The sequence below is a fragment of the Macaca fascicularis genome, chromosome 7 (assembly GCF_037993035.2).
Source record: "Macaca fascicularis isolate 582-1 chromosome 7, T2T-MFA8v1.1".
NCBI classification, from domain to species: Eukaryota; Metazoa; Chordata; class Mammalia; order Primates; family Cercopithecidae; genus Macaca; species Macaca fascicularis.
The window spans coordinates 167258785-167272944 of record NC_088381.1 but is presented as its reverse complement, the minus strand read 5'-3'; the positions used below and the strand labels follow the sequence as shown (position 1 = coordinate 167272944).

General features: G+C 50.0%; 1 protein-coding gene across 11 annotated transcripts in view; it reads left to right on the top strand.

Moving 5' to 3' along the window:
- Positions 1-14160, top strand: part of BCL11B (BCL11 transcription factor B) — a 104081-nt gene that overhangs the window by 73854 nt on the left and 16067 nt on the right. The window lies entirely within an intron of this gene.

Below are 14160 nucleotides of genomic sequence, written 5' to 3'. Positions count from 1 at the left end.
GCCCCGCGCAAAGCGTCCTTCAGTGGTGAGCAAGTGGCGTCCGGGGAGTCTGAGCGAGATGCTCTGGTGTGTCACGGGGCTGGGGTGCACTTGGGGATGGCTGACCTAGTCAGCCTGGAGGAGTGCAGAGAGTCGGAAGTCTGCCAGCCCCAGTCACTGAAGGTTTTCTAAAACTATTGATTAAGTGGAAAGTTTTTTGCTGTGCTGACCAGGGGAGGGGTGGAACAGGTATTCTCGTGTGTTAGGATTAGCCCAGACGGGGCTGTTCTGCTGAGTGCAAAGCAGTGCACTTTGGAAGGTGCACTCTGTTTGGAAGGCTGGGGCTATGGCTGAGAATGTGTTCCGAAACCTTTCATACCGTTCGATCCAGGTTTTCTACTTCCAGGACCACAGCCTGAAGACTAACCAGGGACATGCATAGGCTCATACGCACACACCTGCAGCGTCCCTATAATCGTGGAAAAGAGAGTGGTGAAATAAACATGTCCCAGCCATACGATGGTACATTACCCAGCAATTGAAAGTAATGATGTCAGGGCACTTCTAGCGATGTGGGAAAATGTCAAGCACAAATCAAAACTGTATACAGCAAGAGCTCAGCTATTCGACGTCTGTGTGTTCTTGTCTATCTGAATCCACAGGAAAGGGACCGAAAGGAAACATTGACATTTTAAGAGAAGTTATTTTGGTGGATTATATTTCCTTCCATATCCTTGTCTGAATCTGTAAAGGTTTCTACAAGAAGAAAATTTTCCTTGAAAATCAGACAGTGCGGTGACATTGATCTCAAAAGTTGCAGTCACTTTTGCTCAGTGGAAAGAAAAGTTTCTAGCTGGGCACTCTGCATCGGCAGTCTCTGCCAACCTTGTGGTTTCATTAGCCCCTCCTCCCACTTCCCAGAAAACCATCCAGCCCTTCGATGGATCAGGGGGATACACACTAAGCCCACGCGTGTCAGCCAGCTGTGATGGATAGCTTCCCGACACAGCCAGCGTCCTGTGCATCTGGGAGGCATCGTCTCTTTATTGCTCTGATTTCCATACCTGGCTTGCGGCTTCAAATTGGAAGTCAGGGGCCTGCACAGCAGAGTCTGCTATCCTCTTCTGGGGCTGGGGGTGCATGACCCAGAAAGGGGGACACTTGGTGAGGAGGTCTCCCTCGCACCCAGCTGTCCAGTTGATGGCTTCCGTCTCTGAGTCTCCGCTCCAGCCGTCTGTCTGCTTCGTTTCTGGCTGTGGTCATTTCCTTTCAGATAGAGACGTTAGAAATAATCATATTCTATTCACGCGGCGAGGAAGAGTGCGTGCGGGGTGTGTATCTTGGCGTTGTCAGAAGAACCTTATTAGATATGAGGTGAATCCTCCTCCCCACAGCAAGGGCTTCATTTCCTCCCTGGAGCACCCCTCACCACCCTCTGACACCCAAAGGAATGAACGGGAGGCTTGCCTCGTGAAAAAAAAAAATTCTCTTTCCAATCTTCAATTTTCCAACTTCACTCATTTTCTTTATTAAGGGTACTATGGATATTGGAAAGAAAGAGATAAAATGACAGCTCTGCCCTGAATCCAGAGTGGGAGACCTTGCTTTGCATACTGACTCCAGCTGACTGGCAAGGGAGGGGCCAGGGCGGTCTTTAAGCCCTAGGGCAGTGCCTGGCACACACTGGGTCCCTGTAGGCATCCCCTTCTGCCCTGGGGTCCTCCTCTCACTCATCTGCTCATTGCTTCTGACCCACTGCTGCCAACTGTATCCCTAGACGGTGCCCTAAAAACAGACAATGTTAGCAAAGGGATGTCGTGTAGCCCGAGAAGGTGCTGGCTGGGGAAGTGGAAAGGCATGCATTTAGCTTCTGGTCTGGTGTTGGGCCTCAGTTGCTTCCCCTGTAACAAAATGGGTATGCTTCCAGTCTGAGAATAAACTCTCTGGGATTATGAATGCGAAACCTTTGGGCCAGGTTCCGAACATGGAAGGAACGGGAACATGGAAAGTTCTTGGTAAATGTTCCCTTTCCTCCTTCCAGCCCTGAGCCTCAACATCACCATGTGATAATCCCAACTGGTGAGGATCCCGTGTAGCCTTGGTTGAGAAAATGCCTGGCTTATGAGGTGCTCATGTGAAAAAGTTCAGCGTTTGAGGTGTGTCACGTGGCCCTGGCAAGCATTTGGATTTTTTGAGTGGATGGGTTTGCACACTCACTGCACACAGAGCTCCTGTTCCGTTTGCAAGGTCCCCTCTCTTATGGACACAGGTATCCTCTCTGATGGTGGGCAAACATCTATCCAGCGTGCAGCTGACCAGTGGAACTGCTGAGGCTTCAGCTCCGGGGAATCTTGGGGGGCATCTGTGAAGACAGCTGCAGACAGGGAATGGTCAGGGCACGTGAACCGCTGCAAAGTGAAAGCTGCTGTGGCCTAGGCCTTTAGGTTTTCAACCCGCTGGGAACAGCTTTGACCAGGATAGTCGGGGACATGGAGCCGTCTCCCTGAAAGATGGGCTGGCTGGCCTGGCTCAGGAGGGGAAGGGGAGGATGTCAGGACACTGAGGTCTTCACGTTGGAGGAGTGGCTAGTGCACCCCCAGCCCCTGTTTTTTTCAGGTCCACAGAACGTATCACGGTGCTGTGCCCCAGTCACCACTCGGATAAAAACGCTGCTGTCCTTGCTCGTGTAGAGGAACTTTGGAACCTTTCCTCCTCCCCTGGTTGCCTGGTTACAAGATCATCTGTCATGTGTTCCCCGAGAAGAGGGCTTGGGCTGGGGAGACACGGGCTGGGGGGCAGCGTTGGGAGATGGTGTTCGCTGTTGGGAATGCAACGAGCACCTTCGATCCCATCTAATTCCCATTTATATTACGCCGGACAGCCCCACCACCCAGCTGCCCTCTCGAAGCCTCAGACCGCTGGGTTTTTTTTTGATGCATGAATGAAGACTGGGAAGTGGGCCAGGACTTGGCTCATGGGCTTCTTCATCATTTATTAGCTTCTAGTTTTAATTGTTTCCCGACTTCTTTCCAGATATTTATCTAGGAAGAATTGTCAGTTCTTGCTGCGCCACGCAGACTCAAGGGGCGGGTGCAGACTGCAGAGTTTTAAGGGATCTTCTGGGCAGCAGGCAGGAGGGCTGTGTCAGCTCAGTCCAGCAGGTGTTGGCTGAGCACCTACTATGTGTCAGATGGTGTTGGGTGGTGAGGGGTGACAGGGATGACTGGGACGAGGCTCCCACTCTGTAGGGGCCTGTCATCCTTGGGGTGGGGTGTTAGCGCAAGGAAACTTACTTATGCTTTATTTTGAGCGCTTTCCCTGCTGCAGGCCCTGGGATGGATGTAAGCTGTGTGACCTCAGGTGGGTTGCTTTACCTCTCTGAGCTTGGATCCTCCATGTGGATTCCAAGGCATACGAATCTTGTGGGGGTTCATGAAGATACATTGAGGCACTCAGCAAGTGCTCAACAAGGGCCAGCCATTGTTTCGGGGGTGCAAAGCCCAGTGCAGTTTTCCTGGCTTGGGGGCTGTGGTGTGTGGTGGTGTGGGCAAGGATAGAATGCTGGGTGCCCCATTCGCCTTCAGCATTCTGGTCTCACCTGCGAAATGGAAGTGCTGGGGAAGCCCCACAGAGAAGGTGTGGGGAATACTGGAGAGTCCTGGGCAACTTCTCTTCCTTTTCTTTCAGAGGAGCCCTGGGTCAGAGTAGACCACTGTGTTGGTGTCTGTGGTGGATTTGACAGTGGGGCTTGAAAGTACAGGTCGGGAAGCCAGGTGGTTCGCTCCGTACATTTCCTGAGAATGCATCTCGGCTCGCTTTAGGTACTTTTCAATCCCCTGATCATCTGGGTAGAAAAGGAGTCCGAAGGCTCGAGTTCCTGCACCAGCCTCATCCTTGGGCTGTGCGACCTCAGGAAGCCCTTTCTGCCTGCTGGGCAGCCTTCATTTTCCCATCTGTGCACCTGGGGGAGATGGCTCTGTGCTAAGGTGACTTATTAGTGGAAGGAGCAAGGGAAGGCTGGCTGGACTTGCCTTGTTGCCTGGATGGCCTTGGGTAGACGCACTTTGTTCCTGATCCTTGGCTTCTGCACTTAAGAGCTGAGGTAAGATGGGATCCTGGTAAGGACTGACCAAGGTCCTACTGGTCGGGTCCCCGTAGTTCAGGCCTGTCTGCATCCTCGGGGGTTGCTATTATCGAAGGCCATCTGCTGCACGGTTGAGACTGCTTTTGAGCCAAGTCATCCAAGCACGGTTGAGACTGCTTTTGAGCCAAGTCATCCAAGCCTGGGTCCCAGCTCCTTCACTTCCTGTAGGACCAGCCACACAACCCAGTTGAATCTCACCTTTCTCCCCTGAGTGACAGGGAAAATATTAGCTTCCTCTGGGGGCCATTTGGCAGACAAGGCATTTCACACCAAAGGACAGATTCAGAGAAGTTACGCACCTTCTCCAGGGTTGCCCAGCTAATAACTGCCGAGTCATGGCTGGTTTGGAATAGAAACCCGAAGTATTCAGTCCTTTGCTCAAGGTGCATGGGCAACACTGGATGGGGTTCTGAGTAGTCCACAGGGCAGAAGCCTAGAAGGATAGAGCTTTGGCCATGCCTACAGGCCTCTTCCTGGCCCTGCAACCCCCAGGGATGTTGTCCAGGAGCACTGGCTCCTTGGCGGGCCCATCTTACCAGACCTGGGTGTGTTCTGTAAGTCAGTGCAGTCCAGGGAAGGCTTTGGCAGTTTGCTGACTGTGACTTCTGCTGTTAGGGGACAGTCCAGGGCCAGCAGCACTTGCTCTGTGTTGGGGCTATGAGGAGGGAGGACAGGTGTCCAGGTGGTCGCCCTGTCACCTGCCCTGAGCTTCCTGATATTTCGACTTCTCCATCATGTTTGGAAGAATTCATGTGCGGGGCCATGCACGTTTCTCACAACATTCCCATTCCTTGGAAAATCATTGAATTTGCCATTTGCTTTGGGGCCATATTGGCTGGCAGAAACCATTGAAACCCCCAGTGCCCCCGTTTACATTGATAAGCATGGGGCCAATAAAATGGCTGGATCTCATTGGCTGGAGCACTGCTTTGGGAAGGCTGCAGAGAAGGAGGAAAAATAACAAAATCCTTCAGATTGGTCAGCCTGCTTCTCAAACAGGAGTCTACAAGTGCATTTTAGATTTGGGGTTTTTAAAAAGACAGATCCCTTCTGAAATTTGGCCAGAAATAATTTGAAACAAAATGATCACAGACTTGATTAAAAAGGAGTGCTATCAAACCCTTTTCATGGTCTGGACCAGAACTTCTGTTGGCAGTGGAGTTTGTTAGTGTGTGCGTTTGGCTGTTGGTTTCTCTATTTAGTTATATGTATTCTTACTCTCTTAGATTTGGCTTTAATCATTTATTTCATTTTTTTAGAAGGTAAAATTTTTTTTTTTCTTCAGAAAAGAGAGGTAAGAGGATTGGGGGAAGGTCTCTCCTCTGCAGCCAGAATCTGAGTTCTCCAGCATGTTGTGCCAAGTTGATGGCTATTATTCCCCCAGAAGATAATGTCCCTTTTTTTTTTTAACTTCCTTTTAACATTCTGCCCTTGGCATCTGTTCCAGGCATTGTGGACGAACGTAGACTGTGTTCTGACAATGGGTTAAAGCAAGCACTTATTGAAAAGCATTCTCTACTTAATTACATTTCCTTCTTCTGGAAGCTATTTTAATTTTTTTTATAATCACATGTTAATTGTGTATTAGCGGGGCCTTTCTGATTAGTTGAAAACATAATGAAACCTTTGTAAACAACATAGAGAGAAAGAAAGAGGAGTGTGTGAACAGAGAGAGTGGTGATGAGCCAGTTCTAAGAGGCTGAAATCACTACATTTCTTGATGCCAGGGAGGGGCTGAAATTGTACCTGGAAGGCCCCTTTTGAATGATGACTCCTTGGTGGCAATGACTGACCACGGTGGCTGATCGGTGACAGAGAGGGGTTTGGGGGTTTGTTCATGAGCAGTCGCATCTCATCTTAGCCCCTCTTAGCCCCATCCTGCTGTCTTGCACTAATTTATTCACTCATTCATTCATTCACTTAGTTATTCACTTATTCACTAATTCACTCACTTCTTCATTCACTCACTCATTTATTCACTCTTTTATCCACTCATTCATTCACTCACTCATTCATTCACTGAGTTATTCACTTATTCACTAATTTACTCATTCATTCATTCACTCATTCATTCATTCACTCTTTTATCCACTCATTCACTCATTCATTCATTCACTCATTTACATTTTGATCATTAAATAGCATTCTCTATTGAGCACCGACCAGAGACAGGACTCTTCCATGCATGCTCTGGAATCTTCCCACCATCCTCAGTACAGATGTCACTCGCATTTATGGATAAGGAACTTGGAGCTCACAGTTGAGCTCACTCATTCATGTTCAGCCAAGGCTAGGAAGCAGGAGAATCAGATCTTTCTGGCCCACAGCCCCAACCCCAGTGTGGTTCCCAAGTTGCCATGTCCCTTCCCATCCAAATTTCAGCCGGTCTGGTACACCTGGTACCTGGCAGGACAGTAGGAGGGTAGAGGAGGCCACAGGGCTAGGCCTGTGTGTGTGTGGTGAGGACAAGGCGAAAGGTAGCATGCTGTGGTCCCCAGAACGTGCCGGCATTGTTTTATTTTCCGCCTTCTAACGAGAGCCACGTTTCTTGATTGAAAGCACCAGCCCCAGTTTACAGTCCCTATTGTGGCGAGCGGGGTCCCGAAAGCCCTGCTCTGTTCCCCATTTAAAGGGCTGGGCTTACAGGGGTTTTGCAGTTCCCAGGCTGTTATTAGGGAAGCGTGGCTGGGGCGCTTAAAATGAAAGTGCTACTGTATGCGAGAGCCAGGTTCACCGTGTGCGCTCCAAGGAAACGCTGCCAAGACAGTATTATGAACAGCCGCCAAGCAAAACACACGCATTCCGTCCAGTGGAGCCAGCTCACTTCTGCAAATAGAGGAAAAATTGACTTTCTGATTTGGAGTGTTTCTACAACTAAGAAGAATCACTCCAGTGATTGTTCTAAAAATATTCTGGAGGCAGCACGTTCTTGAAGGCCTCGGGATTCTGAGCGTCCCTTAATTGTACTTTTTATGTAATCTCTCTGGATCGTGTTTAAAAAAAAATCACTTAAGCTTGCGTGGTCATCCTCCTCCCCCCGTCACCCCACATAAGTGTTGCTGCTGCATGAGAGAGTGGCATACGCAGCAGAAATTGTATTTTTATCTCTTTGACTTCAGGAAGTATATTTGTTTTTCATCTCCTGCAGCCGCCGTTGCAGGGCTCACAGCTGAGCCACCAAATCTAGGGCAGCCCCTGACATCCCTGCCTTAGTGGCCAAGCCCAGCTCTGGAGGGAAGTCACTCGGAGTTTTTTTTTTTTTTTTTTTTGGTGGAGGGCTGTGGGCAGGCAGGGGGTTGCTGACAAATGCAGTCCCCCTGCCCCCTCTGCCATTTCAGGCTGCCTTCCCCCTTCACAAGGCGCGGAGTTCCCTAGGAGCCCTGGATTCTCAGCTTCAGGCAACTCTGGAATTCAAATGATTTCTACAATGATGAAATTGACTGGGATTCCACAGCTTCTTTATTGCCAGAAGTAGATGGTGTGGGCCACTCCTCTTCTCTCTGTCTTTTCAGTTCTCTCCACCTCTTTCTCCCTTTCCCACTCTCTTCCTGACTCCCCACTTTCTCTTTCAGTCTATTTTCTTTAGATTTAGGGGCAGTGCCCACAAGGAAGCCAGTGTTTAAGTTGACGGGTGTGGCCCAGGGCTGCCCACTTTTGGGACAGTTGCTATGTGGACTGGCTCATCCTTTGCTGGGGAGATGTCCTGTGCATTGTAGATGTGCAGTGGCATCCCTGGCCTCTCCCCACTAGATGCCAGTAGCACCCCAAGCCTAAGCCCCTCACTCTTGACAATCACAAATATCTCCAAATATTGCCACAGGTTTCCTAGAGGGGCAAAACAGCCCTCAGTTGAGAACCACTGTTCTAGCCTGTTTTTTCTAACTGACAACAACCCAGAAAAAGCCTGGGGGAATATTTGTATCTATTTTGAGGCTCAAGAATAATCAATAATAAAAGAGTAGAATCAACGGCCTTGAAAATTGGGACTGAATTTCCATTGTTAGATTTTACCCCCAAAGTATATTTTAAAAAGAAGTAACAGGATGACCCTGATTGGAGGGTGACCCCCCGTGTGGCTGAAGCGGGCAGTGGGAGTGGAGGTGGTGAGCTGTCTGTCACAGTCGCACCTGTAGGAGTTGGAATGGCCAGGTAGGTCAGACATCTGTACCTTCAAACACTCATGCAGTTTTTCTCTGAAATATTTCCCAATGCCGAGCTTTAGGACAACTCTTCTTTCTAGAATTAGCTTACTGATAGCCTTATTCGTGAACGGATGCTTTTGAGAAATTTGCCAGTGGTTTTGGCAGTGTGTGTTGGAACTTTCTCAGTTTTACTGCCCTTCCTCCCTCCTTTCCTTCCTTCCACTTCCCTCCTTCCCTTAGAGATTTTTCTCCCCATTGTTAGGAATGGGACCTAGCTAAAAAAACAACAAAACAAGACAAAAAAAGGCACAGACGGCCGGGCGCGGTGGCTCACGCCTGTAATCCCAGCACTTTGGGAGGCCCAGGCGGGTGGATCATGAGCTCAGGAGATAGAGACCATCCTGGCTAACACGGTGAGACCCCATCTGTACTAAAAAATACAAAAAATTAGCCGGGCGTGGTGGTGGGAGCCTGTAGTCCCAGCTACTCGGGAGGCTGAGGCAGGAGAATGGCGTGAACCCCGGAGGCGGAGCTTGCAGTGAGCCGAGATTGCACCACTGCAGTCCAGCCTGGGTGACAGAGCGAGACTCCGTCTCAAAAAAAAAAAAGAAAAAAAAAGAAAAAAGGAAAAAGGCACAGGCAAGTGCCTTTTTAAAAAATATTATTTTTTATTTTTTATTTATTTTTATTTTATTGTTTTATTTGAGATGAAGTCTCACTCTGTTGCCTAGGCTGGAGTGCAGTGGTGCCATCTCGGTTCACTGCAGCCTCCACTTCCTGGGTTCAAGCAATTTTCCTGCCTCAGCCTCCCGGGTAGCTGGGGACTACAAGTGCATGCCACCACGCCCACCTATTTTTTTGTACTTTTAGTAGAGACGGGGTTTCCCTGTATTAGCCAGGATGGTCTTGATCTCCTGACCTCGTGATCCGCCTGCTTCAGCCTCCCAAAGTGCTGGGATTACAGGTGTGAGCACCTGTGCCCGGCCCAAGTGCCTTGTTTTAAAGACATATGCTATAACTGTTTCCATGTTATGTGGCTTTAAATGTTGGCTCATTACTGGGACACCCAGTAGGGTCAGGTGCCAGCATCCATCAGCAAAACCTGTCTTTGGGAAATCTAGAATTGGATTGTCAGCAAGTGCTGTGCTGGGCTTCCTTGGAGTGCCTTGAGAGTAATTTCCTGGGCTTAGCCCACACTCCTGCTTCTGCCAGCCAGCCCAGCCAGCCTTGAGGTGCTCCTGCCACTTGGAATTCACAGAACTCCACCTCCCCTGGGCCTGGACCTCTAGGCTTCAGGTTCCCTAGTGCCCCTAGTCCCCTACAGGGGTCGTCTTGGGAGCCTCCTTGCTCCAGGTCACCCAGTATGGGCAGCTGTTTCCCAGCCCTTCTCATCCCCCACTCTACCTCGTGCACTCCCCTCTGGCTTTGTCACCAGCCTGGCCTCCTCCTGCCCCTTGGTGTCGATGATGCCTTTATCCTGCCCTCATGGGTGGGGGGCAGTCCTGGGAGAACCAATGGGCACAGCTGCTGAGGACCACAGGCTGGAGCCAGCGGTGTGATTGGATCTAGCTGCTGACCCAGTAGCCACCGTGCTGGGGTGTTGGTGTCTGGAGAGGGCTGTGTTAGGAGCGTGGGTGTAACTCCTTGTTGACATTAGTTTCTCTCCTGTACACTGTGTGTGTGTTTGTGTGTGGGTGTGTGTGTGCGCTATGTGGACACACACCGCCCCCTGCATTTTCTTGTGAACCTGCATGTGTGTGTGCATGTAGTGTGCGTGCAGCTTCTCCCTTCCATAACCTCCCATGGTGGCGTTCGGTGCATCTTAGAGTCCTCTGATGTTCTAGCGGCACCAGGCAGCTCGGCTGCGCATCCGGGCACCCGGTAACGTCGGCACTGTCAGGCTGTGCCTGGCGAGATGACCACGTCCCGGCAGCCAGCAGCGGCTGGAGGAAGCTTGGCACTGTGGCAGAGGCAAAGCGCCGCTGAAGTGCCGCAGGTTTTTCATATGGAAATGTGAAATAATGGGGTGATTAAATAGAGCTGTATATTAAAGTACATCTGACATTAGAATTACCATAATGTGCTGTAGCCTTAGGCTGAGTACTTTATTTGCCATCTGCGTCGGCCCAAAATCCCCCGGGGAAGCGCTAAAATATTCTGAATAAACTCAGCTCGAGTTCTTATTGAGAGTAAAATACCATTTGTGGCACGTCGTATTGATTCGTCTTAATTGTGGTGCAGAAAAGAACATTCACTGGCTGATGACTTTTGTGCTCGGTGACAAGCTGGCTGGAGTTACTCTAGCACTGCAGTTGGTTAACCTGGGCCGACGGCGGACTTGGCCAGGCGGGCACCTGGGCTCCAGCCGCAGGAGCCGCAGCGCCATCCCCCGCCCCAAGCCGGTGGCACAGCTGGGGCTCCCCGCCAGTCCCCGGCCCTCCTCCTGGGAGAGGGTTGGGGAGAAGGGAGCCCATTGCAAGGGGCAGAGGAAATTCACACCCTGCGCCTCAGGCCTCTCCCTATGGCCAGCCTCGTCCTTCCCCAGAAAGACAAACTGACCTGCTGGGGACAGAGAGGCCACGGTTTCAGCCTCAGCCTCAGCCCCAGCCCCAGCCCCAGCCCCAGCCCCAGCCCCAGCCCCAGCCCCAGCCCCAGGCCAGCCCTTGGTTGGAGAGATGTACTCTGCATATCGAAGGAAATAAAACTAACAAAAGAAAGGAAAAGAAAAAAGAAGGAAAAGAGCCCATCTACCCAGGCAAACCGAAGCTCGGTTAGTTACTGGTTAGTGGTTGTGGGACTGGCTAATGGTCTCTGGACCCCACTGGGGGGAAATTACTTGCAAAATGCATTAAAGATAAAAGAAAACACTTGGTGATCCAAACGGTGATCCCCCCATTCATAAGGTCCAGTTTTTTACCCTATAATTGCCTATCATTATACACAATTTAAATATTCAAACATTCTCCACAAACCCTGGGCTAGCATGTTTTTATTACAAATTCAGAACAAGGGAATAACCTTTAACTTCAGAGACAAATGAGACAAATTTACAAGTGCATATCTGCTGTTTTCTTGTGCTTTATCAATCCCTGCGGACCGCAACACTTTTGCTCTAACGCCACTCAGAACAATATACATATATTACTACTTGTTTGTAGTGTGTCGGTAATGAGTCCCCTCTGCATTAGCTAACCTATATAACTCGGTGGCGAGGCTCTCCATAACGTCAATTATCTCCTTGGAGCTAAACGTACACTCCATTAAAATGAGATTTACTGCTCTGCCATACTTCTTGGGGTGGAATGTAGAGATTTTTTGTGGATTTAAAGAAAGGAAAGATGGAGGCTTGCCTGGTGAAGGAAGTCGTGAATTATGGAGAGGGGAGACTTCCTGTCTTGAGGAGGAGGAGGAGGAGGAGGAGGAGGAAGGCCCGCATAGGGTGCTTCTGGGGAGACTGAGATCCTACCTGTGAGTGAGAAACAGCTACGCACTGGTCCCCGCTCACACACCTGCAGCCGACTCCTGGCTTTTTCTTGCCTGTTTATCTCCTAATTCCCTCTTTATTTGTCCATTAAATGATAAGGATGGTTTGCTCTGTGCTTCTCTTTCACATTCTCTGCAAAATTCCTGTCCCCAGAGTTCTAGAATCCTTTCAGAAAACTCTCATGTTGGGCGGCGTGGGGGAACGTCACCATCAAAGTGAGCTCAGCTACCGGCCCACCAAAACCCACCGGAACAGCGTAGGCCCTTTTCAGGGAAGTTCACAGAAAGCAGATTTCAAGGGACTCTGACAACGCCTTCTTTATTATTTCCAGTGGATTTCAGTGCCTTATCCGAAGGGGGGACCTCTAAAGACAGCCTCTAGGAATGTGCTGTAGTTTTTCACGAATGCTCCAGATGACTTGCCACATGGAAAATTGCTCTGTGCATCCTGCCCCAGCTCTTCCATCTTACTGACAAACACCACTGTTTTCACCCTGTGCCGTGATACCCCTGCGGCTGGCAGTGTTGCTTTATTCTGGGGTTGGGTGGCTGTTTCCTGAGCCTGAAACTGCATACCTGGGCTGACCAAAGAATTGAGCCGTTGAAATAGAGACTGTCTTGGGAAATCTCGGGTGCACGGTGCCTGCAGCCATAGTTCGGTTTTAATACTTCCCTGTTCCACCGATAGCCTGGACTGTCTTGTCCCTGAAGGTGGATTCACAGGCCTAGGGTATTCAGATGTGAGGCTTGCTGGAATCATTGAACTCCTGCTGTAGAGGGTAACATAGAAACCACTTTCCTTGCTAGTGATCTCCATAGACTGGATTTTAAGTTTCATTCCTTTATACCTCATGGTTTCGCAGCTTGGGAAGGGTGGCCCTCTGAAGGGTTCACCTGCATCCTTTTGTTCATAGCGATTCTCCCTTATACTGAACAATTCTTGACTTGAGTAGGCCTTGAGTGTGGACTTGAAATTTTTCATGGACAAATAGGAAAGTTTTCACTATGATGGGATTTACAGCAATGGAATTTGCTCTATATTCAGCTAAGTTTCTTGCGTGTTTTCAGAACCTCCCCCTTTTCAATTTCACCTTCAGTTCTTCCTTTCTTTGAGTCTGGAGTCCCACCTCCGCCTTTAGGCATGCAGTACCTCTGGCAGGCCTGCCCCTTCCCTCCCTTCTCTGCATGATGCACTTATTTTTTTATTTTTTATTTTATTTTTATTTTTTTGAGACGGAGTTTTGTTCTGTCACCCAGGCTGAAGTGCAGTGGCACGACCTCAGCTCACTGCAACCTCCGCCTCCCAGGTTCAAGCAATTCTCCTGCCTCAGCCTCCAGAGTAGCTGGGACTACAGGCACCTGCACCATGCCTGGCTACTTTTTGTATTTTTAGTAGAGATGGGATTTCACCGTGTTGGCCAGGCTGGTCTTGAACTCCTGACCTCAGGTGATCCACCTACCTCGGCCTCCCAAAGTGCTGGCATTACAGACGTGAGCCACCGTGCATGATGCACTCTTATTTTCCCTTCTGAACGAACACCAGGGTCTCCTCCTCGGAGAGTCTTTTGTGGTCCCCCCAGGATGTCAGCCTCTCCCTCCTCTGGGTTCCGCACTGCTTGGCACACCCTTCACAAGTGACTGAATGGCCTGAACCTTGCCTAGATGTTCCTGGAGTCACTGGCCTCTTGCTCTAGACTTTGGGCTCCGTGAGGACAGACCTTCATTTCTTTGTGTCCCTCCTCTTGGCATAGGGCCTGGCACAGAGTGGACATATCGTGCATCTGTGAAGGAAGGGAGGAGGGAACAAGTGAATCAGTTTTGTTGAGAAGTTGACGGTGAAGCCGTGCTCTCATTTCTTGCTGTAACGATACCATTTCTGAGTTGCCAGATGTGGTGAGGTCTTGGGTCATCCCGATAACTCCTCCAGGGCTTCCCTGGGAAAGCACCTCGGGAACACGGTGTCTTCTGCACACCTAACACTTACCCTGGGTCAGGAGGGCGAGTGTGCGGGAGTGAGGACAGCCCTGTAGAATGAGCCAGGCCTGCACTGGATGGAGACCCCTTTTGTGGAATGCTCTTGGGTATATATTTGCCTCTCCGGTTGCATTTCCCGTTTCCCCCAACCTGCCTCATTCTACAGCAAACAGAGCTGCTTTCTCCATTGCGTGGCCCAGTGCCCTGCACCTTGAGTGTGCTCACACAGCTCCCTACCTTGTGGACCTTTCCCTCCTTGACCTGGGCACATCCGGTTCTTTGTGTCCGGCTTGAACATCACTTGTAATATAGATTTTTAAATTTTTTTTTTGACAGAGTCTCACTCTGTCACCCAGGCTGGAGTGCAGTGGTGTGATCTCATCTCACTGCAACCTCCGCCTCCCGGGTTCAAGCAATTCTCCTGCCTCAGCCTCCTAA